General features: G+C 61.0%; 1 long non-coding RNA gene across 2 annotated transcripts; it reads right to left on the bottom strand.

Moving 5' to 3' along the window:
- Positions 1-15,389: 15,389 nt before the first annotated feature.
- LOC140685030 (uncharacterized) lies at positions 15,390-22,462 on the bottom strand. 2 transcript variants are annotated; one of them, XR_012058181.1, is made up of 3 exons: positions 22,059-22,462; positions 21,355-21,549; positions 15,390-15,826 (listed from the first exon to the last, which is right to left on the bottom strand). It is a non-coding gene; the product is annotated as an uncharacterized lncRNA (long non-coding RNA). The 2 variants fall into 2 exon arrangements; XR_012058180.1 differs by lacking the exon at positions 21,355-21,549.
- Positions 22,463-27,231: the final 4,769 nt, after the last annotated feature.

Raw genomic sequence — 27,231 nt, 5'->3', positions numbered from 1 at the left:
CTGCAGCCTTTTCCAATGGCACGCTGGGCTGTGGGGACAGGAGGATGAGGATGGAGGGCAGAGGGGACAGAGATGGAGGGCAAGGGGGACGGTTGTGGAGCGTGAGTGGGCCAGAGATGGAGAACGCTGAGGATGAGGATGACAAGCAAATGGGACAGGAAGGGAGGGTGACAGGACAGGATGGAGAATGATGAGTCCAGGGCTGGGAGGTAAATGGGACAAGGGCGAGCAGAATAGGGGCAGGGATGAGGGGCAAATGGGACAGGGGTGAAGGGACAGAGGATGAAGGTGCCAGGGATGGAGGGCACAGGAAAAGATGGGACACGGGATGGGGACAGATGGCAAGGGGACAGGGCAGAAACCCGTCAGCAAACAGCAGCACTGCCCCTGCTGCCTGCCAGAGCCAGGGACAAAATCTCCCCTGCCAGTGCCGGGCTTTGGGCTCTGGCAGTGGGGTCTGCACTGCCCTCCCCAGCTGGGGAACAAACCCAGAAGCTCTGCCCAGCTCCAGAAGAAGAGCCAGGAATAACTGAGGGTGGCACATGGAGGTGTTACAGAGCAGCCTGACCCAGCAGGGGTGATGGGGGGGTCATGCAGGTCCATGTCCCCCTCCCCAGGGTGGCAGTGGGACACCATGAGACAGTGGCTGGAGGTCTGCCAGGATTGTGTGACAATCCCAACAGTCTCCAGAGCACAAACACGCCTCCAAAATTCCCAACCCCAAATTCCTCCAGCCCAGCTGCTGCCACCCAAGTGGGTTACAGAGCTGGCACTGCCTTGTCACCTCCTCCGTGCAGGGTGCTGGGTGGCTCCTGGTGGAGGGGACCCAAATCCAGCCAGATGCTGTGTCGGGAGCCCCAGAACTTGGTGACATCGCTGATTTTGGGGAGGGGGCTGGATGGGGGACCCCAGCTCCTCCAGGCACTATGCTGGGAGACACCCCCCAATTCTGGCGAGCTGGGGTCAGACTGGTACCAACCCCTTGGCCCTGCTGGTGCTGGAAAGCAGCGCTGGAGCAGCTGGTGGGTTTTGGGTGAGACCTCGAGAGTGGGTCAGGGTGACCCACCATCATGCTCAGCTGGCTGCTGTGGTGACACAGGGCTCTGTCCGTGTCCAGCCAAGCCCGGGGGACACCTCAGCCCCCCGTTCGGGGCTGGAGGGCCGCGGGGGTCCCCACCTTGCTGGGTACACACGCCCCGAGCCCCAGGACGGACGGGCAGCACGCACCCCCCGCCTGCCCTTCCCTGAGGTCTGCAGGGTTAATTTTTAACCCCGGCTGGCTCCCGCATGGCAGACACGCTGCAGGGACCGGGAACCGGGGGGTGACACGAGCCCCCGCTGCCCACGGGGTCGCTGGGTGGGTCCCGTCCCTCGTGGGAGCCCAGCGTGGCTCCCCGGGGTGCTCCGGGAGGGGGACGCGGCTGCGGGGCAGGGGTCAGGCACCCGCCTTGTGGCCGGGGGGGGGGTCCGGGATGTCCCCCCGGTCCTGTGCGGCTGCCCGGGAATGTCCTGGCAGGAGGGACCCGGGCCTCAAAGCAAACAGACGGTGCCGGCAGGAGAAGGGCAGGAAGCCGGCTCCGCTCTGCCCTCTCCCCCGGGCACTGCAAGCATCCCCCAGCCCGCAGGAAAGCAGCACAGCCAGACCCCTCCCCAAGTGACCCTCCCGGGGGCTGAGATGCTGCTGACACCGTGCCAAGGGAGACACCGCGGCCGTCCGGGTGTCCCAGCGGTGCCAGGGGGGGGAGGACAGCGGGCACAGGGGGTCTGTGCCGCGGGGAGGGGTGGGCTGCAGCCACAGTCCCGCCTACGTGCCAGGCAGCAGCAGAACCACGAGGGCACTCGATCTGCAGCGTTTCCACCTCCGGGGACCCTGGCAGGCGTTGGGAAATTTTTTTTTTTTTTTTTTTTTTGAGCCGGGGATTCGCCTGGAATTCAGACGCCCACGTGGTCCAAAATAGCCTGGCTCCAACATCCGGAGCGCCCTGCAAAAGCCATCTGCCTGCGCAGGCAGGGCGGGCAGCCGCGGGCTGGGGCACGCTCCTGTCCCTTGTCCCATCCCTTCCCCTCCCGGGGCTGCCGCGGGCACACGAGCCGTGCCCAGGCCGGACAGAGGGACTGGCAAGTGCTGTGCTGCATGGCCAGGCAGGGGACACCGGCCCTGCTCACATTAACACCGGGGTTTTCCCAGTGCCTGTGGAATTTTGGCTGTGGGAAGACACCAGTGACAAGAAAACAGCCATTCTCAGAGCGGAGAATGTCGCCCTTCAGATGGGAGCTGAAATGCAGAGTTTGCCAGGCTCCAGGGGGGAATTGTAATTATTCCCGCTCCACCCATGTTCTCCCACATTTCATCCCCTGGCCAGCCCTGTGGTGTCATCTCAAATCCATCCCCAGCCCCTGGTGGGACAGGACCCCTCAGCACCTGGGATGGGAGGATACCTGCCCAATGGTCCCTCCTCCTGAGCCCTCACCACCAGGACAGCAGAGCCAGATGGGGCTTTCCAAACCTCTCCTGCCTGTCCACACAAACAAGGAGACAGGTCAGAGCAACCCTGGTTTTAAAAACAGACGTGCCAGTTACATGATTTCCATTGGAAACATCAAAGTTCCTTATGGGAAGGGCTAATTTGGGCACACTTAACTCAGGAGCCCTGGAGAAATGAGGGTGAAAACTGTGCTGGCCTCCTCCTGGCCACTGTGGCAGCCTGGTCATTGCCCCCTGCCCAGCACTCCACCCCCATGCTCCTGCACCAGGTGTTGTATGCACAGCCTCAGCTGGCAGCAGGGATTTGGGATCCTGAGGAAGATGCTGAGAGCTGCCTGAGCTCATCTGTGTTTTATGGAGAAGCCTGTAGTGTAAAATCTGTCTGATGGCTGAGTGCTGTGGGCACAGGAGGAGGAAGTGATGCCCTGTGACCTCCCGTGGTCATGAGGCCTCTGAGAACAAGGACGTTCTTGGTGCCTCCCCTGTGAGATCCCACCTGGACGCATTTCCCTCCATTCCACATCCCCTCTTCCCATCAACACCGCTGCAGCTGAGCCTTGACCAGGACATTGTGGAGGTGAGCCATGCTCACCTTGTCTTGCAGGAAGGACTTTGGCATGGAACAGGCTGCCCAGGGAGGTGCTGAAGTTGCCATCCCTGGAAGGGCTAAAAGACAAGCGGGTGTGGCACTTGGTAAACACAGCGGTGTTGGGCTAATTGGTGTCCTTAGAGGGCTTTTCCAGCCTGCAGGATTCTGTGATTCTGTGACTATCAAAGGCTGCTGTCTCTGTTCTCCTGGTCTCCTTTGCCCACCCTGAGAAGAAATCACCCTCTGGCTTTCACAGAGCCCAGCCCTTCCCCTCTGCCCGTAACTGATGGCAGCAGCCACACGTGAGGGGTGCTTGGAAGGGGCTGACAGGCCTGATGTGTGGGTGTGAGAAGCTGGGCCCCCTCAGTCACCGAACACCACCCACCGTGTCAGCCCTGCGCTGATCTGAAGCCTGGCATGGATTGTGACGTGTCAAAAGGCTCAGTTCTGTCCAGGCCACTCTTCCTCCTGAGGGGAGATTTGGAGCTGAGCAACAGCAGGATGTGTCTCACATCACATCTGTAACCACCTACAACCTCCAGGATCTCTCTCCTCACTTTATTTTCAAGGGACCCTTCACCAGCAGAGTTCAGCTGCCAGGGCAGCACCCAGTCCTTGGGTGCGCTGAGGTGTGTGAGGGTCCCTTTGAGGTCCCCTGGGACACACCCTGTGCAGCCAGCTGAGGGGCAGGAGCACAGGGCTCACTCACCCACTGCTCCTGCCAGCAGAGAAGCCACTTTTTCCCCAGGAAGCCCTTTGGAGCCTGGCTGGGGACAGGCCAGCAGCCCTTCCCCCTGCCCTGTCCCACCAGCTGGCTCTCCTTGGGAAAGCTTCCCTGTACTCACCACGCTCCTGGGACACTTCCACAGCCCCCCAGGGACATGTGGCATGGACAGAACTGCTGTGTGGAGAAGAGTTCAGCCTGAGCTCTGACGTGGAGCTCCATTTCTTCCGGGGCAAACACGAGCGAAGAAATCACGGCAAAGAGCCAGCCTGGAGTTGGATGGGAACAGACCACCATCTCCTTACCTAGGAAGACCAACTGGACTTGTCAAGAGGAAAGAAATTCATCTACATCTCACACATATGGTCTCATCCTAATGGATATGTATGAGCAGAAGGGAAGAAGAATAACCTTCTGGTTAGGCTAAGGGCTTGGCAGTTGAGATTTCGCGATGCTATTCTCAGCGCTGTCCACACCTTGCTCCAAAGCCTTAGAAAACTCTTTATCCCTCCTCAGGCCTCACGTTCCCATCTGGAAACGGGGCCCATACCTATTTTGTGCTCCTTGCAAAGGAGAGAGGAGGGACGCTGGGGCTGCAGCTCCCTCCTGGAGCGGCTCTTGTTTGAGTTAAGGAGAGCAGGCAGGAGAGACGGGAAGAATGAAGAGCCACGAGGCATCTCTGGGAAAGCTCCAGCGCTGCTGAAGGCTGCCTGGAAAACTCCAACTTCAGTGGAAAGAGGGAAAATGGTCTTTTCCCAGCGCTCTGGGGCAGCACAGCTCATCACCTCGGATAACCCAGAGCAAACTGGAGCGATCAGAGCGTGTTTTCATCCTCGTGAGCCAGCCCAGACACTTCCTGGGCTCGATGTCTTCCAGTAGGGATACACGGGTGGGCACTGCCCGAGCTGAAGGGACTGCCCAGACACCCCTGCCAGGCTGCCCTGGCAGGAGACCATGGGCTGTGGCGGGCAGATGTTTCCTGTCAGCAATCCTGCTCCAGGAGGATGGTGCTCAACACTGGGACTAGCAGTGGCCAGTGGCCTTGCCTGAGGGACTCCAGGGGGTGAGGTGATCCATGGAAGAAGGTGCTCTCGGAGCCTGGAGGTGCTCCAGGAGATGAGGTGCCCTAGATACTCCCAAGGGATGAGGTGCTCCAGGTGCCCAGGGATGATCCACAGGATGAGGCTCTCCAAGTGCCTCGAAGCTCCCCACAGGCTGAGATGCTTCAGAGGCTCACAGCACTTAGCCAGGCTAGAACTGGGAGATGTCACCCCCTTTCCAGAGGTGGACAAGGTGTCTCCCCATCAATTCCCCAGTTGCTGGAAATCTCAGAGTCTACCTTGCCCGTTCTGGACAGAATCACCCATCTCCAGCCCAGCATGGGGGTCACTCCAGTGCCCCTGCCCCAGCCCTGGGATTGCCACAGATCTGTGGGTGAACCGAGGATGTCCCGTTCATCCTGCCTCCTCCAGCTCCCCAGTCCAGCACTGGCTGGGACCCTGTTCCCTGGATGGATGCCAGCACGGGTTCCCTCCTCCATCTCCTCCTCCTCCCTCAGGGCGTTCTGCAGGAGCCCCAGCCCTGCAAGGAGAGCACGGAGCAGCCAGAGCAGCTGTAAATCCTTCCCTGCAGCCCAAGGCTCTGCCAAGCTCTCCCTTCCACCCAAATTTATGGAAAAGCAGGTCCCTGCCAGCGACGCACAGCACAATTGTGAGGTGGAACAGGCAGTGCTCGCCAGCTGCAGCCAGGGCTCCTGCAGCCTTTTTCTTCCTCTTCCTCAGGCTGTCACCCTCGGCAGCCTGGGGACAGGCACATCCCTGCACAGACAAAGCAGCCCCAGCACAGTTTGTCCCTCCCCCTGTGACACTCCCCAACCTGAGCCCCCTGGGAGCGCCCCAAACCTCGGGTAGGAGCAGGAGACCCTCTATGGACAGGCACAGCCGAGCTCAAAGTCCCCCTTGTGCCACCCTGGTGCCCCTGGTGCTGCCAGGGGCGTGAGAGCCCAGCTGTGGATGGGAGGGGATGAAAGGTTCAGGGAGGGAGACAAGAGGCAGAAGTTGAGCATCACTGGAGATGTTTTCCAAGTGGCAAAGGTCAGCCATGTGCCAGCCCCTTCCTCCACTGCCACGGCAGAGGTGGTGCTGAGAGTAGACCCGAGTATTTGCATTTCCTGATGGCTGTGTGATGAAATTTGCAGTTTTAATGGTGCATTAATGCTGGCTCCTGCATTTCATTACTTCTGAGGGTGAGAAAAGGCACAGAGTGAAAATAGAAATTCCCCCCAGTTCAGCCAGGCCAGCCTGGCCTCTGTCTCTGGCTCCCACCAGCCACCCTTGCACACAGCTGTGAGCTGGGCCCAGCCGTGACACACAGCCACAGAAACCCCAGCAAAAAACACCTTTCCTTCACTTATCCCTAACCATGGGATCGCCCTCCCAGGTACTGAGGTGATCAGAGCCCCCCCGGACACCAGCCCAGGGGTCTGCCCAGGATCCCCCCACAAATACAGGGGTGATTTGGAGAGGTGACTCGGTGGCCACTTTGCTGTTCCTTGTGCTGTGTGCACAGGTCAGGGAATTCAGGCTGCTTTTTGCCCAAATCAGACTTGGCTGCTGCTTCTTTACTGCATCCTGGACACAAATTTTTGGGCCTGAGCTTAAGCAGAAAGCACTTGGAAACCTGGCCTGGAAGCACAGGGAAGAGGGGAGCCAGGACTTGCCCGGGGGAGCCAGAGGGAGCACACACAGCATGAGCACGAGTGCTGGGGGTGTCTGAAAGGAGGGATCAGGCAGGAGGAAACCTCAGGGATCTCATCATGGGCAAAAGCAAAGCTTGCTGCTGGTCACACTCCGTGCAATGGGCTTTTTGGGATGAGTTTTGGGGTGTCCAGCACACCAGTGACTCGGTGTCCCTCTTGTTGAGCTCTGATTCAGGGCCACTCGTGACAAGAAAGACATTGAGGGGCTGGAGTGTATCCAGAGAAGGGAACGGAGCTGGGGAAAGGTCTGGAGCACAAGATGAGGAGTAGCTGAAGGAACTGGGAGGCTCAGCCTGGAGAAAGGGAGGCTCAGGAGGGCCCTTCTCCCTCTCCACAAGTCCCTGACAGGAGGGTGCAGCTCTCCTGAGGCTCTGCTCCCTGGCAGCTGGCAATGGGACGGGAGAAAATGGCCTCAAGTTGTGTTGGGGGAAGTTTAGATTGGATATCAAGGGAAAATTATTCACAGAACGGGTGGTCAGGCATTGGACCTAGGGAAGTGGTAGAATCCCTGTCCCTGGAAATGCTCAAAAGCCATGTGGATGTGGCACTTGGGGACACAGGACAGTGGTGGCCTTGGCAGTGCTGGGTTCATGGCTGGACTCAGTGACTCTAGGGGGCTTTTCCAGCCTTAGTGATTCCATGATTCCCTGTGTCCAAGCCTGATCCAAGGGCACGTGGATGAAGTTGAACATGGAACACCCAGGGATTATCCTGTGTGTCCCTCCCCGCTGTCCCCTGAGGACTCCATCAGCAGCGTGAGGTGCCTCCCCATCCTCTCCGTGTTTGAGCCTGCATAGGTCTAGCTGTCAGCACTGGGCCAGAGGGGGATCAGGCTGAATGCCAAACCCCAACCCCAAACCCCATCCCTTGCACAGGCTCTCCAGAGTAACCCAGTGTGAAAGTGACCCCATCAGCTCTGTCCCCAAGCCAGGGAAGACTGTCACCATCCCCGTGGCTTTGGAGGTGGATCAATGGGGATCCCTTCTCGCATCCAGCTGCACCACTGGGTGACTTCCCTGCTGTCCATGCTGGAGTCCCTGCTCGCTGTCCCAGACCGGCTTTCCATCACAGGGCCATCCAGCAGCGGGCCTGCCCTGCCTTTCCTGGCCGTAAAACCAACAGGGCAGTGGAAATATTTCGGAAACACCTTTTACAGTTCTCTCAGCAGGGCTGCAGTTAACCCCTAAAGGGGCTGGCTGCCATCAGGAAAAACAATTTCATTCCAGCCAAATTATTTCACAGGAAAAAGCTGATTTTGGTGCTGTTTTTACCGCCGATGACTTCAGCATCGTCCCTTCGGACTCTGCCACCTTTTCCTGTTCTCATGTTCTGCAATGAGCTGGAGCTGTGGCATTCTCCAGATCAAAGGTTTTCCCTCACTCCCCACTGAGCAGAGTCAGTTGCTGGGGGTGTCTCTGCTGAGCTGCCCTGGTTTGTGGGGCTGTGCTGCTGCTCCATCGCAGCTCAGGTTGGGGATCACTGCTGAATCCCAGCCCTGCAGCCGCCCTCCGGCTATTTTCAAAGGCACCTCCAGAGCATTAGGTCACAGAGACCAAAATAGCAAATTCTGCTCCGAATCAGGGGGATGAGCACATCTTGTCCAGCCTCTGCCCAGGTCCCAAGCATCTCCCAGCCCAGAGCCCTGTCACAGCTCCAGTGGGAGCACCCGAGGGTGCCAGTGCCATGGGGCAGCTGATGGAACTTGTCACTTTCAAGAGCACTTCTACCCCAGTTCAGACCCACCTGAAGAGTCCAGTACCTGCTGGAGACCTCCACTGGTGTCCAGGCACACAATCCTCCAAAAGGATGATATCTGAGGAGGTGAAGTTGGTGAGCTCAGCCCATCAGAGCTCCTCCTGCTGACCCCCAGCACGTCCCTGCCCCCTCAGCTGCTCCTGGAGACGGCAGCGCCGGGACGTGACATTCCCTCTGTTTTATCTTCACACATGGGCAGTTCTCAACAGCAGCAAAGGCCAAACTCTTTCCCCACCTGGCACATAAGCTGGGGTGGGGAGAAAGCCGGGCTGAGAGTGCTCGTGTCCCACGAGCATCCAGGAGAACTCACAGCTGGTCCCCAGCAGCCAGCTTGAGCCCACTGCAGGGTCCCAGGGAGGGACAATCCCTGAGCAGAGGTGGAAGCCAGGTTCCTTCAAGCAATGCCTTGGCTGTGAGTCTGATTTATGGCTCCCAGGGCTGCCAGGTCCTCATCCCCAGGAGCTTTGGTGCTGCTTTGGCCACTGTACACTCCTGGGCCAGACTGGGGATGGACACGCTCACTCCAGCTCATGGATCATCCCAAATATCCATCTCCAATGTGGTCCTGAGGAGGACATCACTGAACTACAGAATGGTTTGTGTAGGAAGAGACTTTAAAAGTCATCCAGTTCCACAGGCAAGGAGCCCTCCACTAGCACAAGTGTGTGCTGGTTTTGCTCCCATCCAGCCTGGCCTTGGCCACTTCCAGGATGGGGCAGCCACCTGGGCAACCTGTGCCAGGGCCTCCCCACCCTCACAGGGAGGGATTTCTGCCTAATATTCATTCTAAAGCTGTCAGCTTTTAGTGTAAAACTGCCCCCCCTTGTCCTTTCCTCACCTCTCCCCTGCTCCCCCCGGGCTGGACCATCTCCCCACACTCCAGTTGCTGCCCTGGGATCCTTTCCACTCCCTCCTTCCTGAGGGCTCAGCATCCTCAACGGGTGCTTCAGAGGCAATCAAAAATTGCTATTTTTTGCCTCTGGGAGAATTCAGCAGCAATTCAGAGAAGAGCCTGGGATTTGGGCCATCTGCATCCTGTCACACATGGCTTCACTGAGTCCCTAAATCATCCCGTGCCTCAGTTTCCCACCTTTATATAGCTGAGAGGCCATTCCTTGAGTTGTCCTACTCTGTATCCTCCCTCTGGAAACCCTCTGGGTCAGAGGCTGCCTCTTGGGGTGGGGATTGGCTGCAATCCTGGCTGCAGAAATGCAATTTTTGGGTATCCCGCTGGAGCTGAGGTATCTGCCCGCAGCTGGGATGCTCCTACCCTCACGCAGAGTGAGGGCTGGGCTCCCCTCAATCAGTCTCTTGGCACAGCAGTTTGCTTCTTCCTTTTTGAAGTGCAGACTGTGTGTTTCCAGTAGCTGAGGGCTTGCCTGAATGCCCTGATTTTGGAAGGAGCTCAGTGAAGCCAGGAATGGAGCAAGTGCCCTCTGGAGCTCAGAGGGAAGGAGGAGAGAAGGTCCCACCAGCCAGGCTGGGTGCAGAGGTGGCAGGAGGGACTGGTGGCCTTTGGAGAGGTGGGGTTATCCCCCAGCATCCCAGACACTCCTGGAACCAGGAGGGCTTTGCAGACCCTGAGTCACTCCAGCCTTTAAAAACCCAGCAGTGCCCATATCAATGGCAGGGCCAGAGGATGAGGAGCCTCCAAAGCCCTCCCAAGTGCTGCTTCCAGTTGCATTCCCCTCCCTTTCCCCTCCAGTCTCACAGAAAATCTTCTCCACCTCCTTCTTGGCCCCTTCCAGAGCCCGCAGGGAGTGCAGAGCTCCAGGAGAGCCCTGCAGCAGGGGCAGAGCACTGGTGGGTGCTCAGTGGGCTGGGGGACACCAGGCAGGCCCTGCCCGAGGAGAGGGAGGTGCTGGGGCTCAGGGGGCAGTAGATCCATCCAGGGAAGTAGATCCATCAGCACTGCTCCAGCCTCAGGAGCCCTGGTCCCATTGCACCTCCTTTCACCTCCCCCAAAATTTCCCCCTCCGCACTTTGGAAAGGGCAAAGGTCTGGAGTGCAGCTGAGGCACAGGAAGGTTCCGTGTGTCCTGGTGGGATGTGGCAGGGCAGATGGAAAACCAGCCGCCTTCCCTGAAACTGGGAGCCAGGTGGGAAGCACCTCCTCAGTTTGGTGAGTCCCAGAGCTGGCCGGTGGTCAGTGTGAGGCCGGGAGCCCCAGGAGGGATCAGCAGGCTCCCAGCAAAGTTGTCCCTTCCAGAGCCCATCCCAGGGCTCCAGTGGCCTGTCCCCACCTTGGGACAGCCCAGCTGGGTGGGGGCAGCAGAGGCAGAGCGCCCTGTCCCCTGTGGAACAGGATGGAGGAGCCGCAGAGTTGCCATGGAGATGTTCTCCCTAGCAGATGCTCTGGGCAGGTGCAAGAAGAGGCTCTGCCCCCCTCGCTGTGCGGCACAATGCCAGCCGGATCCTGCAGGGACAGGGAGCCTGTGCCACCGCCCGCTGCCAGCCCGAGGGCCACTGCTGTCACTGCTGCCACCACTGCCACCACTGCCACCGCTGCCACCGCTGCCACCGCTGCCACCGCTGCCACCGCTGCCACTGCTGCCACCACTGCCACCAGCCCCCCTGCCCACGCCCGTGTGGGGAAACTGAGTCACCTCCCGAAGGCACCCCGAGCTCCTGGCCTCACCTCCCCCAGCATGTGTGACAATGGCACTGCTGGGGTGTTCCCAGCCGCCCCTGGGAGCCTCCCGCCCCTCTCAGTGCCTGCTCTGGCTGTCACCCATTGCCTCCTCACTGGGCAGAGAGGTCACACACAGCATTACCCAAAACATGGCCCAGGGCACCGGCAAGGTCCATGTGACAGTCAGCCTATGCCAGCCTCCCCAGCCTGTCCCAGGACTGGCGGGGCACTGTTGGCCCCGGGGAGTGCCACAGGACATCCATGAGATGAGTGATGCCATCCCAGGGCTGTGCTGCTGGGGACAGACACTCCATCGCTCTGAACCCATCCCAGAGCACCCAGCCCTCCATCTTTCCTGCTGCTCCCAACACTTCCTCTTCTCACCCTGGTCCTTCCAACTACTCATAGAATCATGGAACATCCAGAGTTGGAAGGAACCCATGAGGATCATCAAGTCCAACCCGTGGCCCTGTACAGGACACTGCAGCAATCCCACCATGCTCCAGAGAGTGTTACATCACTTCTCTTTAAAACCACCCTCTGAAGTCTGCCTAAAAATCCCCTTTCTCTGGGTTTTCCCTGAATGCCTCAAGCCCCACATCATCAGGGCTGTCAGGGGCAGCCGGAGTGTGGCTCCTGCGAGGATCAGCCTCACTCGGGCTCTGCCCAGCCTTGTTCCCACTCTGCGCTGTGGCAGCAGTGGGAGGGTTCTGGAGCGACACCCCCACAATCAAAAGCTGCTCTATCCAGCCAGGCCCGGTGTTCCCGTTCCCGTGGTGAGCGGAGCCGCCGCCTTGTGTACCTAACGCCGGGGCTGCGTTTGCAAACACGCCGGGGTCACTCTCCGCTTGTGCGGCGGATAATGGAGGCAGTGTTTGCGCACATTTCGGCACTATCGCGGAAATAACACCAGCCCCGCTCCTCCTGCAGCTGCACGGCCACCACGCCACCTCCCACGGGCACCTGGGGCACCGCAGGCCTGGCTGTGCTGGGACACAGCCAAAAGAAGCCCCCAGCTCCGTTTTTGGGTCGGTTCTCTTCCCAAAAATCCATAGGCATTGCAGGAGGTGGGATTCTGCTGGGGCTCCTGGCAGCCCGGGGCTGTTGGACCTCTTGCTGCTGCACTTGGTTAGCCACGGCAGCGAGTGGCACTTGCACCCTAAGGGACAGGGTCTGGGGCTGGCAGTGCTGGCTGGGTGTCCCTCAGGGCTGCAGTGTCCTGAAGGGACACTCCCAGGGAGCAGAGGGCAGCAGGGGTACCTGGTGTCATGCTGGGTGGCGTTGGGGGTGCTGGGGTGGCAGCAGTGCTGTGGGGTGCTGTGTGTTGGTGCAGGGCAGTGCTGTGGGACAGGACAGGCTGGCACAGTCCCCCGGTGCCCTGCATGGCACTGCCCAGTTTGGTCTGGTGTGGTGCTGACTGACGCTGTGCCTCTTCAGCACCTCATTCGGTGTGGAACACCCAACTGGGTGCAGCAGGGTGCTGTCCAGAATGGTGCCCAGTATGGTTTTGTGCCAGCTTAAGTGTCTGGTTCGGTGTCATCATAGCTCTGCCTGCTGTGGTGCCTGGTTTGGTGCCCAGGCCAGCACTGCCTGCTGCAGTGCCTGGTTCTTTGCCCAGTCCATGTCTGGTGCCTGGTGCAGTACCCAGAGCAGCAGTTCCCAGGCAGTGCCCACTGCAGCATGGCCCAGATCTTTGCCTGGTTTGGTACCCAGTTCTGTGCTCACTGCAGCAGTGCCTGGCACAGTGCCCAGTTCTGTGCCTGGTTCCATGCCCACTTGTTTGCCCAGTCCAGTGCCCAGTCTGGTCCCCGGTTCAGTGCCTGGTCCTGAGCTTGGTTCCCTATCTGCTCCAGTGTCTGGTTGCTTGCCCAGCCTGGTACCTGGTTCAGTGCCAGTTCAGTGAGCGATTGTTTGCTCTGCCTGGTACCTGGTTGTTTGCCCCATTGATTTCCCAGCCCATTGCTTGGTTGTTTGCCTGGTCTGCCTCCAAGTCCAGTGCCCAGTCTGGTGCCCAGCTGTTTGCCTGCTCCAGTGCCCTGTTTAGTGCCTGCTCCAGTGCCCGGCTGTTTGCCCTGAGCTGTGCCCTTTCCAATGCCCAGCTGTTTGCCCTGCTGAGTGCCCTCTCTGGTGCCCAGCTGTTTGCCCCGTTCAGTGCCCGCTCTGGTGCCCTGTTTAGTGCCCCGCTCAGTGCCCATTCTGGTGCCCGGCTGTTTGTCTGGTTCAGTGCCCGCTCCGGTGCCCTGGGCAGTGCCCGCTCCGGTGTCCGGCTGTTTTCCCTGCTCAGTGCTCACTCCGGTGCCCTGTTTAGTGCCCTGTTCAGTGCCCGCTCCGGTGCCCTATTTAGTGCCCCACTCAGTGCCCGCTCCGGTGGCTGTTTGTCTGGTTCAGTGCCCGTTCCAGTGCCCCGCTGTTTGCCCCGCTCAGTGCCTACTCTGGTGCCCGGCTGTTTTCCCTGCTCAGTGCTCACTCCGGTGCCCTGCTCAGTGCCCGCTCCGGTGCCCAGTTTAGTGCCCCGCTCAGTGCCCGCTCCGGTGCCCGTTTTCCCCTCTCAGTGCCCGCTCCGCTGCCCTCCCGCCGCCCCCGCCGAGCGGCTCCGCGGCCGGTGCGGTCCGTTCCGGCTCTTCGGGGCAGCGCGGCGCGGGCGGCGCCAGGCGGGTGCGCGGTGCCACCGGCGGGTCCCCGGGCCGCCGCCGCCCGACATTGGCTGGAAACTGGAGCAGCGCGGCGGGGACGGTCGATGCCGATCGATCGCGGCGCGGGCGGCACCGCACGGCACGGCACCGCACGGCTCCGCACGGCACCGGCACCGCGGTGTCCCCGCCGGGGGTGCGCGGCCCCCCGGGACCGGCACCGGGCAGGGGGTGAAGGTGTGAGCCCGTCCCGGGGGGTTCTGCCGGCACCGGGAGTTTCTCCGGGTGATGCTGCCCGGTCCCCGTGTCCTTGTGGGGCGGTGGGACGGGGACAGGCGGTGTCACCCCAGGGCCACCCCTTCGCCCTCCGCGGTCCTTCCTCCTGCTGGAGGGAGCAGCTGGGACATCTCCCTTGCGGTGTCTCCCCGCAAGTTCTGGAGCTGGATCTGTCCTTCCCAGCGGCCCCACTCCGCGGGCAGCTCCGTCCCGTTGTCCCCATCACTGGGTACAAAGAGCTCCGGGACCGGCCAGCGGCGCTGTGCCCGCACAGACCCGCACACTCCCCGCACCCGCAGCAGCTCCGAGCCTCTGCCCTTCCCGCAGCTGCCGAGGGCTGTGCTCCGGATGCTGCTCCCGGGCTGCTGCACGGGGGACGGCGCCCAAAGTTTCCTTCCTAGCAGCAGGAAAAGCTTTTTTAATCGAGGAAAGCGGCGCGGCGGCCTCGCAGCGCTCATGCGTGGCGGGCAGCGCGGCTCAGCGCTCCCGGCCGCCCGCAGGGATGGCTCCATGTGTCCCTGTCCTTTATCTTTCCCAGCCAGCGCCGCATTTGCAGGGCCGGGGATGCGGTGATGGGGTACAGCGGCGGACATGGACACGGCAGCAGCATCTCTCCTGCCTCGGGCTGGGGATCCGCCGGAATCCTGCGCTGCGGGATGCCCGGCCCCGACGCTGGAGCAGGGAGAGCTGCTTTTTCCCGAGTTTACCGTTAATTAATGGCAGAAGGAGCTGATGGGGCGCTCGGCAGCGCTCAGGAAGGGGGTCAGCCCTGGAGCTGGCACTTCTGCACGGATATCCCCTGCCCACAGCGTCTGAAGTCGCACCAAAGTTTCGCCAGGTTTTGCTCTTGTTTGACAGTGATTTCAATAATAATGCTGGAGGGTCCTGTGGCGGCAGGAGTCCCGAAGAGTTGAGCATCCCCTGGGGAGGGGCGGAGTGGGGGGCGGCATGTAAATCCAGGAGATTGTGAAGACTTGGTAAGAAAAAAAAAACAACAAAAAAACCGGCTGAATAAAACGTGAAACCGTGCTCCTGGATTTGCTCTCCGCGGCTTTTTGCCCCCGTAGAATTAGCAGGCGTCTGGGGAGGACGTCACGGCTCTGTGCATCAGGGCAGGCGTGGGCCTCATTTATAATTTTTCCCTAATTTATTTTTTCTTAAAACTAAAAATTCCTTTATTTGGCAACTCCTGCATGAATCAAGTAAGCATTTCACAGCTATTTAACACCTGGTTGCAGCGTCTGCGGCAGAACCGCTGATACCTCAGCTCGGCACCCGCTCCGCATAGCGGGACCTGCCCCTTCCCGCAGGCGGGGACCAGCCGGGTTTATTTTTCCTCCGTTCCAGGCAGGGATTTAAGGCAGGAGGTGCTTTGCGTGACTGAGTCGGGGTTTCTCCGGGCCCTGGCCGGCGGAATGAACCCCCAGCTCTCCCCTCCGCCCTCCCCCAGCGCCGCCCCTCGCCCCGTCCAGCTGCCATTCCGCTCGGGTGGGAATCGACTCAAGTCCTTAAACCCCAAGAGTTAATCAAAGTGCTTTGAATATGTAAATGCTGAGTATTGTTTATCATTGCCTAGAGCTGATACAGCAGTTTTCCTGCTCAAAGCCCCGTTCAGATGGGAGCTCATGAAAATTCACAGCAGCCTCGCAAATAGGTGACGGGGATTATTACCCCCGTCTTCCAAAGGAGCAAAGGGAGGAAGAGCAGCGGAGCGATGCTCCCGTGGCAGCGGGAACCGGCGATGGAGGTCAGTGGTGCTCCATCCCCATAGGTTAAATCAGCTCTTGCTGCATTTCCTCTGGCCAAGCCTTTGCCCTGGGCTGTCCGGGCTGCAGCCGGTGCTGGCGATTCAGCCCTCGATGGTCGGCTGTGACACTCGCTTAAATATACACCGTGTTGGCACCAGGCAGGGAATTCCAGGCAGGCAACACACAATTTTCCATGAGGTTCTTCGGCAAGACCTCCAGCAATGAGCGCTCTGTCAATTAATACAACAATGAGCCTGACGAGGATCTGTGGGAGCGCAGGGGGGTGAGGGCGAGGGAGAGGAGTCTGCGTGCCATGGGAAGGGGCAAATCGGTCTGTGGCTCTCGACAGGACTCCCTGGGCACAGACATCCCTGCCAGGATGGGGAGAAGGCTCCCCCACCACTGAGCTCCTCCAGGTAAGGGCACTCTAGAGGGGAGCATGGGGCTGGAGACCCCAGCGCACCCCAAACCCATCCTCACCCCAAAAGCTCATCCCACGGTGCTTCCCACCACATTCCTGCCGGTCAACCTGTTGACACCAATGCCTGGAAGAGCTTTTGCCCTCAGCCCGAGCTGAGTGCCTCTGCATCCGAGGAGATGCCCCAGTTTTGGGTTCCTCTTGTGCAGGGCAGCTGACCCTGGAGGTTCGGGGCAGCCTCCAGCCTCGTGAGCCGTGCCTGTGGCAGAGCTGCCAACCTCAGGGGAGGCTGGGGGACAGCTGGGAGCAGGACGTGTCTCAGCCAGCCAAATTTAATCCTCCTACGTTAGCAAGGCTTAAAATAGGCTCCCTGCAGCATCGATGAGGGTGGTGGAGTTGGCCTACTCCAGCCCTCCCAAGTATTTTGGGGAAGCAGGGATGGCTGTTTTGCAGACAAGCACAGCTGGGAGGAACTGAGCTGTGCTGTCAGGGCCTCCTTGGCTGAAGCCATTCCAGGAATTAAACACACCTTGTGGTACCCTCACCCCTCTAACCTCCCACTGCCACCTCTCAGGGTGACACCTTCTCCCTTGCCATTCCTGCACAGCCCTTTCCTGCTCTCTCCCATGGACATTCATTTTCCCCTGCACTCATGGAAATGATCCCTTTTGGTTAAGCCCAGCTTATGGTCTGGTCTTTACCCCCCCTTCCATCAGCTGCCCAGAGGAGATGCCGTCCTGAGAAGTGGTTGGCCAGGACATGGCCTGGGCAGAAAGCCATGGAGGAGCCCTCGGAGCAAGGCAGGTGTGGTGACACCCTCGAGGAGACATGCTGGCAACTCTGGGACACTGTTCCACGTCCCAGGTATGCTGGCTGTCTCCTCAGTGCTGGCTGCCCCCTGGCCAGGGGCACCCAGGTTCCACTGCCTGGGGCAGGTCCCAGCAGCTCCCTGGGCAGGGCAGGATGGTGGCTCCAGGAGAAAAAGTTCCTCCTGCACCTCACCCCCAAGGCCCCACCCTGGGCTGGGGGATGCAGGGGCCTGGTCTGTGTGTTGGTGGCTCCAGGGGACCAAACTTTGGTGGGGTTTGGAGTCTCCTGAGCAAACGCTGCTCCTGACCCAGCAGTGCCTTTGGCAGTGCCCGTGGTCATTGGTGCAGCTCAGTCACTGGTGCTTCATCCATCCCCCAGGCTCTGCCCTCCTCCTGCTGCTCCCTGCCACAACACCGGCTCTCCATCCCCTCCTGTCCCGAGGCACGGCTCCCCTGGGGCTCTGCCTCACCCCGTGTTTGCCTTCCCATGGCCCTGTGGGTTTAAAGGAGCCGTTTTCCCTTTTCACCTTCCTCTGTGCAGCCTCTCCGTGGGCCCACGCACCAGCTGGGCCCCCCACCATGCCACTCCCCCCACCCTGCTGTGCTGCCTGATGCCTTCCTGCCTTCACCTGCTGGGGCCGGGCCCTGCACGGGAAGGCAGCGAGCACAAAAGAGGTGGGAGAAGCCTCATGTGCCTTTGAGATCCATCCAGAACTGGTCTTCACCTCCCTGGTGGAGCCCTGAGTGAGCTGCCCATCTTCTCCATGAGCCACCCTGTGAGCAGGAGCAAAACTTGCTGAGGAAAGGGTGCAGAGACAAATTCCTGTGTTCTCCTGGCCTTTGCCAAGCTCCCTGAGCTGGGAGCACCACAGGGTTGCACCGAGCAGACACCCCAGTGTTCACCACTTTGCTTTTTCCTCCATGTCCCCAAAGGGTCCCCAAGGAGCCTTTAGGACCCCTCCAGGCTGTTGGAATCCGTACTCATGTGCAGCCCAACCACACCCGCTCCCACCTGCATCCATCCCTGCCAGCACAACACAGTCCTGTGGGCACTGCTCCATCTCCCCGTGGCACTGCTGGGGCTCAAAAAGCAAACAAACCCCCAGTAAAGCCCTGGTTGTGCATCTCTGTGTGGAGGAAGGGTTTATCCTGAAGAAGGGGTGGCACATCCCTTGGCTGAGCTGGCATCCTCAGTGGTGACCATTCCTCCGTCCTTGCTGCAGCCCCGTGTCCCACCCTGAGGGCTCCCACAGCTGCACTCATGGACCATTGTCCTGCTTCTCCTGGATCTGGCAGCTCAGTGAGGGTGGAAAAGGAGTCTGCAGGGGATAGAGGGAGTTGGTGAGGGAATATAAAGCATACAGGAACTCCCTGAAACATGGAAGAAACTGAAAAGGGAAGAGTGACAAAGAATAGGTGATGAGAGGCATTTAGTGCATTGCTGAGGAGAATGGTGGAAATTCCCATTTGTGCTCAGAAACCCACTGGGACACAACAGCTGTTGAGCTGCTGTCCCGAGACAATCCCAAAACATCAGCTTTGCCATCATCTGGGCATGGGTACCAGCAGCAGCCACCCAGCTGGAGGCACACATGGAGCATCCATCGGGATGCTTGGAGGCACCTGGGGATCCGCAGCACCCTGGGGCACGGGAAAAGAGGAGCATTTCCCATTTCACAGGTATTTTCAAGGAGGGTGTGGGACAGCTTTGCTCAGGACCTGGATAAATAGAAAATAGGAAGGAGAATGGGGTGCCCTGACTGAGCACGAGGGGCAGGGAGCAGCGTGGTTTGTGCCAGACCAAAATCACAAATTGGGTCTGGTCCGATGCGAGGAAATCCCGCTGTGCCGTGCCGGAGCTCGGGGTGGCAGCGGGAAGGCGGCTGCCAGGACGGGCTTCTGCAAGACTTCCTCTGCCATGGCCCTTCGTTAGGGAATTGGGACGTAAGGAGAGAAGGCAGCAGAGAGGAAAGGAGCCCCGGGAGCCGCCGCTGGGGGAGTTTGGGGCTCTGCCCTGGCCCTGTTTGCTCTGTTAGGGAGGGGGAGGAAGGGCAGGCATGGCTCATGGCTGGGGGAGGCTGAGCACAGGGCGGGCGCCTGGAGCTGCCCCCAGGGTGCCCAGGGACAGCCAGGGCACCCCAGCAGCCAGGGCACCCCAGCAGGCAGGGCAGCAGGCTGGGGGTGGGGAGAGGGAGAGCGTGGGGCTGGGGAGCAGTGGGAGCAGTGGGATCAGTGGGAGCAGTGGGAGCAGTGGGAGCAGTGGGAGCAGTGGGAGCAGTGGGATCAGTGGGGTCAGTGGGATCAATTGGAGCAGTGAGGTCAGTGGGAGCAGTGGGAGCAGTGGGAGCAGTGGGATCAATGGAGCAGTGGGATCAGTGGGGTCAGTGGGATCAATGGGAGCAGTGGGGTCAGTGGGATAACTGGGAGCAGTGGGAGCAGTGGGGTCAGTGGGATCAATGGGAAAAGTGGGAGCAGCAGCACGTGGGGCTGCAGGCTCTGTGCCATGGAGTGGAGGGTTGGGCACAGAGCTGATGAGCCTGGCACGGGTCATCAGGCACCTGCCAGCAGCTAAACCTGCACGGGGCAATCTCCAGCCTCGGTGTGGGCAGGGGTCCAACCCTGCCATGGGCACACACAGGAACGGGGGGGGCTGAGCCCCAAAGGAGGTGGGGTGGAAAGCATTGATCCACAGAGCTGGAGCTGGTGAGGGTGGCTGTGGTGGATCCCCTGTGAGTGGGTGGGCTGGAGCTGTGGGGATGGATGGGCTGGATCCCCTGTGAGTGGATGAGCTGGAGCCCATGTGGGGTACTGAGAGCCCCTCACCCGTCCCCAGAATCCCCCTCCCGACCCCTCTGTGTGATGTTCTAGCCACACCTCCCTGGCACAGCCTGGCCTTTGCCCTTCCAGGCTCCAGCCTGGATGTGGCCTCAGCTCCAGCTCCAGCTCCCAAAACCAGCAGGTGACAATGCTGGAATAGCCCCAGCTGCTCTCCTTGGGGGCTCTGAGCCCACTGCCCCCATCTCCTGGGATCAGGGAGGCTGAATCCCCCCACGATATCCTTCCAGCTCCATCTCTAGGTGCTGCTGGCCTTTCCCAGCTGAGCAAAGGGGAACACCTGCCCTCCAAACCTGGCTCCCCGTGTCCTCCCCACGCAGGGGCAGGACGGGCACAGGGAGGGTGCTTTCAGCCGCTCGCTATTTTTAATTGCTCTTTCCCAGAAAGGCTGGTGCAGGCTCCTAAAGCTGCTTCCAGCTGGGAGTTTGCAAAGCTGGTTCCAGTTAGGCGCCCGGCGCTCGCTGCGCTCCGAGCTGTTATTTTTAGAAGGGCTGAAGGCACAGCCCCACTCCCCAGGCTGCTGCTCAGCCCTGGCTGTGTCCCCTGGCCGGCAGGACCCCGCTGGACCCTCGGCTGGGGACATCCTGGTGGCGTCACTTTATGATTGCCCTTTTTTCGCAGGGAAGGACTTTCATCTCCCCGTGTCGAGCTGTGCAGCCAGGAAGACCAAAGGCAGAGGATGTGAGCGGTGGTCATCCCTGAAGGGCCAGGGCGCAGAGCAGCATCTTCTGCTTTTAATTAAAAGCCATCCGCTGGCAAAGTTTGATGGCGTGAGCGGTGCCTGGGCCAGGACAGGACCAGCAGGGAACGTCTCAGGGGAGTGACCAGCACCGGGCTGGGACTGCCACGGCACTGACAGAGCCTCCTGCCCCACGCCTGGCTTCCGTCCTGCCTCCCTTCCCTGCTCCTTCCTGCCTCCTTCCCCCTCCCCAGGGACCCCAGTGCCGCTCTCTGCCATCACTTGGTCACGCCATGACCCCTTAGAGCCCTTCCCATGCTCAGCCTCGCTGAGGTTCCCCGTGGCTGCCCAGTTTGGGGAGGTGGGGTGGGGCAGAGGGCTGGGAGTGCCCCCCAGAGCAGATCACCTCAGAGGATAATATCCCATTCATTCCCGGGCCCTGCCATAGACCCCAGACATTTGCCACGGGCATTATCCCCTCCCAGTGACCCCCATCTCTGTGCCACGGGGCTCAGCCCATCCCTGTGACCCCCCCAGTGCAGTTCCATGGGTTCCCCCTCTGCACAGCCCTCACCCCTCTTCCATGGAGCTCACCCTGCGCTCATCCCATCCCCGTGCCCCCCAGCCCTTCTCTGCAGGGCTCCCCCTCTGCTGGGACCCCCATCCCTGCGCTGTGGGGTTCCCCGCCCGGAGCAGCGCTGATTCACCCCGCAGCGATTTTCTCCTCGCATCAAACCGGCCCTAATCAGCTGGATTATCTGCGCCCCCATTATTCCGGCGCTCGCTGCTGCCGGTGCTGCCCCGCCCGGCCGCGGGGGCTCATCCCACCGCCCTCCTCCTCCTCCTCCTCCTCCTCCTCCTCCCGCGGCAGCCCCTCCATCCTCCCTTCCCAGCCTGCCGCCCCCCCGGCCGGAGCGCGGCCAGCTGGCTGTGCCTGCATTTCGGCTCCAACCTCCCCCAAGGATTCCTAAATCTGATAAGGGAGGGGGGTGCTGCTTTCAAAGGAGCGGGGTTGACCTTTGCCGCTGCAACGAGAGCCGCATGGAGGAAAAAAATTGGCTGCGGCGAGCAGAGGGGGGAAGCGAGCGAGCGAGCTGCTGTGGTTTTACAATCCCTAAATAACGCCGGGAGCTGAGCTGTAAACACATGGCGGTATTGCCTGAGCGTGTCCGCACCCCCTCGATGGAAACCCAGCCTGGAAAATACTCCGACCTTAAAGGGAAAAAAAAAAAAATAGGAAAGAAAACAGCTTTCTCGGAAAAAAAAAAAAAAAAAAAAAAGGGAAGAAATCTCCTGAATTATTTAGCGAACGGTTCCAATCCGACGGCTAATTCTGCCGGCAGACGGCGGCGGCCGGAGCCTGGCGGTGGGAGATGGATGATGGCTATCGCGGGCGGGTGGTCCCAGCCGGGGGCACAGAGGCGCCGCAGGGTGCGGGACAGAGCAGGGAGCCCTGCCCGGTGTCACCCTGCCTGCCCGGTGTCACCCTGCCCGCCCGGTGTCCCCCATCCCCTGGGGACAGGGACAGAGCGCCCCGGCAGCAGAACGGGAGATGTTCCCGCACCTCGTCCCCGCTGATCCCGCTGAGGGAACCCCATCACCTGGAAGGAGCCCCAGCGCCCCCTCCGCCCCATGGGCACCCCAAAGGGTCACCTCTGCCCCGCCACCCTCCCCGCAGCGCCCCAGCAGTGGGGGACAGCTGCCACCCCGGCCCTTCTCACCTGCTTCTTCCCAATTTATTTTTTTTTTCGGAAGCAACTAACACTTTTCTTTGAAGAGCAACAGATGAGCGAGACCCTCCCAGCGCCTTTTATGATGTTAAATTTATTGCCTGGCTCCACAATTGCCATTTTAATGACGAACGCTCCCACGGCTTTAACGCGGCTGAGTGCTGGCATTGAAAACAGAAGCCGGGGGGGACGCGCTGTCTCCGGTCTCCTGGAGGAGAACGGATTCCAGCCCTTTTCCTGAGCCTTGCACAAAGTTTTGCCAAATAGATAATGTGTTTTATAATTTCCAGCCGGCGCTGTGCTGGTAAGGGAGGCCCTCTGCTGGCACCGGGCTGATGGGGAGAGCCCCGGGAAGGAACCGGGAGCCGCCGGCGGGGCACGGAGCCGGGGAGCCACCCCTGTGCCCGCAGAACCGAGCCCGGAGAGCCACGGCGAGCAAGCCTGGCCCCGGGAACCTCCGTCCTGGAGGTGCTGGAGAGCTCACGGGGAACAGAGCCCACGGAAAGGAGCTGGGAAATCCAGTTGGGGAAACCAAGTGAGCTTGAAAAGTGAGCCCAGAGCCAGGAGCAGAGAGCTGGGCCTGGAGAAGGATGCATGGCCAGAGCGGCCCTGAGGGTCACGCCTGGGCTGAGCCATCCCCAGCCCTGCTGCATCCAAAGGGAGCCCAAATCCCTGCAGCCCGCGCTGCTCCACAGTGAGGTGGCATCCCAGACCTTCCCGTGGCTGGGGACAGCCCTGGAACATCTGCCCCGTGGGTGGCACCGTGTGGGAATGTCTGGGATGCTGGCAGGGAAGGGGGGCAGTGATGGCAGCTTTGCCATGGGGTGGGATGGAGCTGCCACAGCTCCCACTGTGTCCCAGATCGGGCTGGTGAATGTTCCCCTCCTCTGGGCACAGAGCCCAGGGGTGACAGTCCCCACACTGGCAGTCCCCATGGTCCCACTGTCCTCTCCAGGAGGGCATCAGGGCCCTGCCAGGGGACACGGATAAGTCTGGAGCTGGCGATGGACAGCAGCAGTGTGGGGCCAGCCATGCAGACCCACCCCACACCGGGGATTTCAACCGAGGACATCGACTTCTATCAGGAGACGCTTTATTTTTTTTAACAGTGCCTGAAACCCGGCCTGGGTTATCAGGGAGATATTAAATTGCTGTTGGAAGCGACACCAGTGGGGCGGAAAAGCCATGCTGTGCTCTTACCTCTTCCCACAAGGTCGAGGCAGGCAGCCCCGGGGGACGACGCATTCGCCGCGTCCTTCCTGGAGCGAGGATCACATGTCAGAGGAACGAAGCCTTGAGAAAATTAAACCCGTGAGCTCACCGCCTTCCTGAGCGCAGGCGCCAGCCCTCCCCGAGGTCCCTGAGCCCGGATTGCCAGCTGGGGTGGCCTGGCAGCAGTGGCAGTGCCAGGAGGATGGCACCTCCCCGGGGGACAGTCCCCAGCGGTGTGCCTGCTTTGAGCCCTGCTGTGCATCACTGCTGCTGGGAAGGACCTTCCCATGGGAAGAAGCTGTCAGCCTTGGCAGAGCACAGCTGCAAAAGTCTCCTGAAGGCCTTCAGCCAGATTTCCTCTGGGGATCCCAGCCCTTGCTTGGGCAAAGGGATGGACAGAGGGTTCAGCTCTGGTGGGACTGGCGCATGTTGTGGCCAGGCATGGGGCTGGGTTTTTTCCAGGACAAGGTCAGTCCTGTTGCTACAGTGGATGGACTGAATCAAAGAGAAAGGCAACACAGACCACAGGACAGCCTGTGTGTGCATGGGGGTCACCTGGAGACCCCCAGAACCCCACACAGGGACCCCGAGCTGCCCACGTCTCAGTCAGCTGGGACCATCACTGGAGAGGGGACATCATGGGTAACACTGCCTGGGAGGGACAGGAGGAGCCAGGAGTACAAGTTTGGGACCTGGGGACAGTGAGGGATTGCCCATGAGGGCAAGAGGAGCAAGGGGAGGATGAAGAGAGGTCCGAGAGACAATTGTCCATGGGGCTGTCAAAGCCCCAGGGCTGAGCCAGGCCTCTTCCCAGAGCACCCTCTGCTCTCCCAGCTTTGCTTGCATTCCCCAGCTCAGAGGGGGAGCAGAAATGCAGCTCAGCTCCCATTTCCCCCTCCAGGTACTTTCTCCTTCAATCACCCTCTTCCTCCCTGAACAAGCCCAGCTTTGCACCTTGGCTCTGCCCCTTCCCAGCAAGCCAGGAGGAGGCACCAGGGCTGGTTTTTCATGGGCATCCCCCACAAGGAAGAGGGTTTCAGCGGATCCATGGACCCCTTGGCACAGCCTTTGGGGTCTGCAGTTTCCCCCGTGGCACAGGCAGGCCGGGCACACACACACACACACACACACACACACACACACACACACACAGGGTGTGCATTCCAGGGTACACACACACACACACACACACACACACAAACCCCCTCTCCCTGCCACCACAGGGCCCAGGCTGAGCAGTGAGCAGCCGCCCCCAAGCCCTCCCCAGGACCCCCAGGGACACATCCAGCCCCAGCCCTTGGCACAGCCCAGCCCGGGCAGGGCTGCAGCCCCGGGCAGGACGGCAGCAGGCAGGCAGGAGCCGTGCGGGGATGCTCCAGCAGCTGCCGCCAGCACGGCTGGCGGATGCCCTTTGGCCAGGAGCAGCCAGGCTTTTTTTTCCAGCCCTTCCCAGAAAAAAAACAACAAGCCAAGCCCCATAACAAGCTGTAGCGAAGCAGCGAGGAGGCGGCAGATAAGAGGCTGGAGCCGCGCGGAGGCCTCACGGAGATGAAAGGCGATTGCGAACGAGCCTCCCCATCCCCTGCGGACAAAAGAGCTCCTAAAATATTAACGAGGCCCCGTGCCGCCGGTGCCGCGGCCCAGCGCGGGCAGGAGCGGCGGTACCCGCGCTGCCGCCGGGGGTCCTGCGGGATGGAGGCGCAGCGGGGAGCGGCGCAGGATGTTCATTAATTACCGCCCCCGCTCCGAGCTGCCAAACGTGCCCCCCGCTTCCCGAGCCACCCCAGGGAGCCACCGCCACCTCCCCACGGTTAAAGAGCACCGAGCAGGCGGCTGTGCTGGGCACGGCGGCTCCTCGCTGCCACCTCGCCTCAGCCCCCCCCCCAGCCCCGCTCAGGTGAATTTGGGGAGAAGCTGAGGCAGCTCACGGGGGTGTTTGCACACCAGCACTTGGGTGGAGAATGGGGAGCAGGGGAGGGTGCTGCTCCTGCCGGGTTTGTGTCTGCGTGTGGCTCATCAGGCCCCAGGCTGGCGACGCGGTCCCTGCGTGGGGGAGCCAGCCCGGCCCCGAGGGGGATGTGCCCGCTGTGCCCGGGACACGGGCACTGCTCCTGCCGCATCCCCGCGCCGGGGACCCTGTGCCATCGGCTGTGCCAGTGCCTGAGTGGCTCCATCCCCGCTGGTCCCCATCCTCGGAGCCCACCCGTGCGCTGCATCCCCGCCAGGACGGGGGTACCGTGACACCGGCAGCCACACCGAGCACCTGGGGACTCCAGGTGACCTCGTGGGAGAAGCATCCATCCCCCGGAGCCCGAGCTGCCCCGTTCCCTCATTGCACGGCCCAGGCGGGCAGAGCAGAGCGCTGGTGCCCGGGGGGCAGCAGGAGAAGGGCGATGCTCCTGCTGCTCCCGCGGCTCCTCAGATCGGGGATTTGCACAGCGGGATGGCAGCCCCGGAATTTCAAAGCACGGCGGGCACGGCACGGGCACAGCGGGCACGGCTCGGCTCGGCACGGGCACGCCGTGCTGTCACCGCTGCCCGGGGGCTCGGGCCGGCCATGGGGCAGCGATGCCGGGGGGACGTGCGGGCTCCGGCCCCATGGCAGGAGGGGTTCCCGCAAGGGCTGGAGGGCACGACATGTGAGAGACGACGGGAGCTAAATTTACACGAGCGAGCTGCCTCCAAGGAGACGTGAGCACGGGCTATAAATACCTGCGAGGAAACAACGGGGACAGGGACGGTGAATTATTCACAGGCGCAAGATGGCAGGGCACGGAGCGAGCCAGGCCGGGGCAGCTGGCACAGATCGGCCCGGCTGTGGGGCACCGGGACAGCCGGGACCGGGACACCCCCTGTGCCCAGACACCCCAGGGTCCCGGGGGTGAGCCCCAGCCTGGCACCGTGCGGCCCCGAGGTACCAGGGATGGCTGCTGGAGGGGGGGGGTGGCCAGGTTGTGGTGCCCCTGCCAGACAGGGGGTGGTGGGCAGGTCCAGCATCTCCCATCCTGGTCCTGAGTCCGCAAGAGGGGACAGCAATAAGGTGATGTCCCATGTCCCTGCAGTGGAGGCACCCCCAGCCTGCCTGTCCCACTCCGTGGGGACATTCCCAGAGGATGCTGAGCAGACACAGCAGCACCACAAGCCCTTTGTGTCAGCAGGAGACACCTGAGGGAGGATTTGGGGCTGGAGCATCACCGAGCACATCTGCTCTATTTGGGGTTCACGGGTTTTCGAGGCTAAAGATAAAAAATAGAAATACCAGCTAGTTTTATCGCTGCTAACGAGAGCAGGTTCCCAGTGCCGGTGCTGCCCCGCGGGGATCCCCGGCCCGGCCGCCGCTCCCCGGCCTCTGCTGCCCTCGCCCGGCCGCGGCGAGCGGAGCGGGAGGGACCCCCGGCTGCGGGAATTCCTAATTCGGCCCTTCTGGCGGGTATTTCCTCTTTTCAGCTGTGTTTTTTCACCCCCACCCAATGAAGGAATAGAGGAGACCCCGCTGTCCCTCAGCCCCCTCCCGCTTGTGCTGACCTTCTCTCTGCTCTCGGTTTGGGATTCTCCTTGTGCCCAGCTCCACTCCCAGCTGGAGAGCCCAAAGCTGTGCCTACAAATCACACCTGAATGATAAATGCTTCCCCATGGAGGCCCAGCTGCTTCTCCCCTGGCCAGCCCAGCCCACCCCTCCCACCAGGAGCTTTAAGGTCCCTTCCAACCAAACCAGCCTGAGACCACAATTCCCACACCCTCGTTTCCCCAGCAGCACAGCTACAGGGGAACTTCTGCCCTGTGACCCCCACAGGGATGGATTCTCTCTGGAAAGAGTTTCTCGGTGGTGGTTTCACTTTAGGGCAGGTTTGGCTTGGGCTGGAGGAAAGATCAGCAGATTCCTTATTTACACTCAGAGGTTTGGGGACTCTGGGTCTCAGCACCAGCCCCAGTTCCTCTTCCACAAAAAAAA

This window comes from Taeniopygia guttata, chromosome 13 (genome assembly GCF_048771995.1).
Source record: "Taeniopygia guttata chromosome 13, bTaeGut7.mat, whole genome shotgun sequence".
In the NCBI taxonomy this organism is placed as follows: domain Eukaryota; kingdom Metazoa; phylum Chordata; class Aves; order Passeriformes; family Estrildidae; genus Taeniopygia; species Taeniopygia guttata.
The sequence above is the reverse complement of the archived record's forward strand: the minus strand, read 5'-3'. Positions and strand labels throughout refer to the sequence as shown.